This window comes from Gavialis gangeticus, unplaced genomic scaffold (assembly GCF_001723915.1).
Source record: "Gavialis gangeticus isolate Ggan-Ray unplaced genomic scaffold, GavGan_comp1, whole genome shotgun sequence".
Classification (NCBI taxonomy): domain Eukaryota; kingdom Metazoa; phylum Chordata; order Crocodylia; family Gavialidae; genus Gavialis; species Gavialis gangeticus.
Window position 1 is genome coordinate 33,449,259 of NW_017729031.1, and position 5,489 is coordinate 33,454,747.

Sequence of the window (5,489 nt, forward strand, 5' to 3'; positions counted from 1 at the left end):
TTACTACCCTCCTTGTGAGAAAGTTCTTCCTAATATCTAATTTATACTTCCCTTGCTGCAACTTGAGCCCATTGCTCCTTTTTCCCTTGCTACCCCTTGAGCCCATTGCCACGTTGGCTCCACCTGCCAGCACTGAGAACAATCCAGCCCCATCCTCTTTGGATCACGAGCTGCCTTTGGCAATTGCTCCTCTGTTGTAGCACCAGCAGAACTCTGTGGCATCTCCTATAAAGCAAATCCATTTTCTCTATTATTTCCCTGATCCTGGTATTAGTTTTTTCTTACTGTTGTTACTAGTTTCATGTTGTTTTAAAAGGTAGGACTGTTGTGGACACCCCTATCAAACCGCAGTAGTGCAGGTCATGTTATAGCAACCAGACTTGCCCTTTCAGCTGCTAGGAACAGACTTAGGAAGTTTCTCCAAGGAGGAAGCTCATTAAAGAGGGATCTGAACATTGCACCAGATGCTTCCCACTTCATCTACCCGACTTACATTCAGAAGCTGAGCTGGTTCTCTGCATTAAGATCAGGGCGAGCAGCCAGAAGTAGCTCCTAATAACATCCAACGCTTGCAAATTGGATGTTTAACTCCTGCTCACTGCATGTTCTGCAGTCAATTTAGCAAGGGTTTGAGGTGGCCGAACTTGCAGTTTGTTCAAGGCAGGACCATGATTTTCACCACTTCCAGGGATTCATTCAAAATTCAAAGTCCAGTCATTAGCACCGTCTCCTCAGTGGCCAAGGTCTGAGATGCAGATAGTACCAAAGTCATTTGAGATGACTCAGTTCCTGTGTCATTTGTACACGCACTTCTTCATCTAAGGACTAGAGGTTTGTCCTGTATCCTGTCCCTGCAAGCGGCAATGGTACCTATACAGGAGTGTCCTTGGAGATGCCCATGCATCCTTCTTAAGTATATTTATAGTAGCCACAAGTTCCAAGATAATGCTGTAATATGAAGATGACCTGGATAATAAAACTGCATAGAGTTGGAGACCCTCATTCTCAAACACCACCCTTAAAAAATCTTTTCTGATCTCATTTTACCGGGGGGGCCACTGCATCTTGCTTCGACAGCTGTAAAGCTGCAGGGAGACAACAGAATTGTGGCTGAGGATGTCTAGTATAGTAACAACATGATAGATACCTGGCAAAGTGCCCTGGACTCCTCTTCTGTGGTAGCTTGATTCTTTCAATTAGGCTGAAACTACCCCTGCTGTTTAAAGGGCAGTTAAGCAATAATTTATATGCTCCCAAAAGCACAGAGTAAATGTCAGATGCATTGCTAGGTGAGATTTTGGGTTGTTTTTTAAAATCAATTGGCAACCTCAGCCCAATAGACATTTGTAAAGATTTTTTTTTCCTCAAGTATCAAACACGGCAGCCCAATCTGAGCAGAGAATGGCTAGTGTCCTTCCCTTAAGGAGAAAGCAATAGGAGGGCACCAGGTCTACTTTCCCTCCAGTAAAGGAAATCACTAGACTGCTCCCTCACTTAGTTACCCCTATTGGCAACTCTCTTACAAGATGATGAATTAGGGATCTCAGGAGCTCCAGGCTGCTGTCAGGTGGTGTTCAGGGCTCGAAAAAGCTGCACAGCCTGGAAGGCTTCAGCTTCTCTCTCCGATGCGATGATTTTTCTCCATAATGATCTGCAGTCAAAGCCAAGAGGTGGCTTTTTGAATAACTGAACATCTTTAAATTCCTTTCTGTTAGGAGCAGGTGTCAGATGAGCCAGTCACTTTAAATAGGAAATGCCTTTCAGAACAATTCGCATTGATATCTACCAGGTGTGCCACGTTACAGAGATTTGAGTTTCATGGGAGGAGTCCTGTCTGATCCTTGTAAAAGAGGCATTTCTCTTCTAAATAAGATGGAGCCTGTCCTCAATATGATAACATGGGATTGCTTTTTGGGTAGAAATAATATCGTTAATGCTCTTCAAGTCATGTAAGGACACTTTTTCCTAAAACAAAAATAGTCAGTCATGGAGCACGGCAAGTCTTTTGACAGCCAGCTATGTTAACTACAGGAACGAACAGATGACAAGGTTAACAGGCTCATGTTTTGAATTTTTTTATCTTTAATGTGTATGTGCTCAGCTGCTTGCCAGCTTTTAACTTACAGGTGTTGAAAGGGAGCCTGAGCAGGGATTAATCTCTGCAGTGTAAAACCTCTTCATTTTAGGGAAACTTCACATGGTGCAAGGAAGATGATTTCTAGTCTCAGGAGATGCACTGTAAACGCTACCTTCTGAATCTAGATTATCCATGTAATGAAACCATCACTAGCTCAACAGCACCTGCCTGCCTCTTACTCTGGAGCCTGAGAAAAGTTAGATATGGAAAAATACTGCACAGGTTTAACAACCTGGACAAGAAGTTGCTAGAATTCACAGCATTTATACAACCCAACAAGGTGAACAGCATTTGCTCCAAACAGAAAGTGCTGGAGCCTTTCCAGTGGCGAGAGACTCTTTGTAGCAATGTAAGACATGTTTTCCCCTCTTCCAGAAATTTACTGCTGAGAGTGATTTGAAAAATGGGAGGATACTCCCCTTCCATTCAGGGAGCTTTTGCTTCAGGAAACAACACAGCAAATAAATTACAGAGCAAACCCCGAGTGCCACACTTGTTAGTGCTCTTAATAAGCAGAGAGGCAAATTCAAGGCAGAGGAACCCGTAATTATAATCAGGCACCTGTCCTCAATTAATTCAAGCCTGAGCTTGCAACGTAGGTTAAGGGAGGTATTAGCACAATGGGATGGTTGCTTCCAAAACCAAGCACTTGCTCCAGCCCATAAAAGTCATCTTGAACTGCAATTTGGTTCTCCTTGCAGGTCTCTTGTTTCTAGTTGTTAGACTGGTCTCTAGCAGCCAGCAGCACCTTAATGAAAGGATGTAGCCAGAGCTGCTGGAAGTAACAACCCTTGTCTGAATACCCCAGTGTCTTGTGCATTTACCTTCCATCCTCTCTGCCTGGCCCAAGTCACTCTCCCAAACAAAAGGGCAGGAGCTCTTTGTGGCTGAGCAGCAGTCTTGACTGCCAAAGGAAAGCAGGTGATTCACTCACAGAAGGAACTTGCAGGAACTTCAGCAGCTGAAGGAATTCCAGGAAAGCTGGCCACCTTCCCGCTTGGAGACAGCAGCCATGCTGGATGGAACACAGCACAAGCTAGGCCCTGGCTCCTCACACCCTATGCTGTGTTCAGCTCCTTTCCTGAATGCTTGGAGGCCAGGTCTTTCCCCAAGCACAAGGCTGAGTGCATGCACTTTGAATAGGAAGCTGTTAATCAGTTGTCTGAAATGCAGTGCAAGGGGAGCAGGAAAAGGTACAGGCATTTAGTCCTCAACAGCACTGCATGAAGAATAACCCAGAGAGCTCTGGGTGCAAAAAGACAGGAATGCAGAAATAGCTCTGCTGGGCTTTGAATCAGCCTTTGCAGTGCCTCTGCTGGCTCCCCTCCCTTTTTTGATCAGCACAGAAGCTGCACGGAGCTGCTTTTTTGACTGCAAGTTTGCCTGGAAGGTTAAAGTTCATTACAAGCCTGAACCACCCTCACCATCCCATTTCTGGAGTCTCCAGGCAATGGCTACCTCGGCACTCACTACATTGCCAAGCTGGCTTGTTCCCCTTACCAACAGGTCTCTTGGGATGGAGGAGATAGCCCCTGAAAGATGTGCCTTGCAGGAGGGGAATGGCTATCTCCTCCCCTGGTCCTTGTGTAGAGGGAGCAGGCAAGAAAGCACCCTGAACCCGAGGGAAGAGAGGAGCCAAGTCACCTGCCTGCAGCTACAGCCCCAGGTTTTCTAGTCATTGGTCCGAGGACCAGGGGATGCTGCAGGAGGAACATTCTTGTTTCCCTGCTGCAGGGTTGCTGCCTTCTAATCCCTGTCTCCTTTCCCCACGGAGAAGTCTGAGGGATTAAGAACGCAGCCGTTACTGTGTTGCCACTGATGATCCTGCTGTGGAAAGAGGTTCCCCAATGCTCCCCTGCTACAGGGGGGTGCTTCATAGTCACCTGGCCCCAGGAACACAATATGCTGGAAGGCTGAATGTCAGGAGGAGAGGCTGGGAGAGAGGGAGCCAGACACCTCTGAAGACCTGTGTTCTCCCTGCTCCTCCACAAACCACCTGTGAGACTGAGCAAGTCTCTCAGTAGCTTGGTTTCCTCATCTGTAAAGCAGGGATATCACCCATCTGCCTGTCACACCTCAGAGTTGTGAGAAACAAATGAATTAAAGACACTCCATGGTTATGGAAGAATTTCTGATAAACCTGTCAGTCAAGACCCCATATAACAAAATCCCCATTTTGGGTGGGTTCTAGGTAAACTCTTCAGAGCTTGATCTTCACTCCTCCCTGATCTCGGGTGATAGGCTCCTCTCCTCTCCCAGGTCCCAGACATTTGCACACTATTAACCCTGTATGTTTTAAAGGGGAAGGTTGAATTTGTATTAAGATATTTCCAGCTGGACTTCAGGATGCGAAAGAGTGCACTTAAACGTCAGTCAGCAAGCAGGATTACTGGAAGGCTGTGAAGTCAAAGCACAACTTTTATTGGCCAAAGTAACAAAGACATTGGTTTCTCCCCATGATTATTAACACCTTCCCCACCCCCCCAAAAAAAACAAACAAAAAACAAAACCAACCAACCCTAAGGTTTAAAAAGGTAAGTATACAAAATGTTTGCAAACAAAATAAAGACGCATTGAAACTGCAACCAATTCTCATTTTGCTTGCTGATAGTCAGGAGGTATTTGTTTCCTTTGGAAACTGTCCTTATCCTAGAGAATTTGCTCTCTTCTTAGCCTCTGCCAACATACAAAACAACCACAAAACATACAATTCAAATACCTTTCCTAGGAAAGGAGGCTTTCGTCCCGTGAAGTGAGAGTTTGCAAGTTTACACACATGATATAAAGGCTTGGACTTAAAAAAAATCTACCATGCAAGCTTGACTAATAAGCTGAACTCCTTCAAATACAAACCCATCACTACATGAACTAGCTACCTTGGATCTTTAATAAAAATAAAAAAATAATATAAAACTTTTGGCCTATTTGGGAACAAGTTACTCAGAACTGACAAGTTACCTGCACTTCACCAGGTAGCTCTTTGCCTAGCTCTACTAGGAAGCCTTGATAGCCAGAAAAACAAGTACACTGAGAGCTCAGGATATGCAGTTCACTTTAAAATTCAACACTTACAGCAACAAAACAAAACACCAGCAAAAGGAGACACTTGGAGAAACTCTGCTCTTGTCCTGGTAACACAAATCCAGTTTAACAAAAAAACCCAAAAACAGCTGAGGTGCCCGGATGGTGTTTGCCAATGTCATCTGGGACACTGGTCTACACCAGCTTCTTATCCAAGCTTTGCAATGAAGGGCTTCTTCATACACTGGTTAATAAGGTCAGCATAACAAACTGTTACGCTAGTCTCTTCTGCTTGACTCAAACGGGATGGATTTTTTTTTTTTTTTTTTTT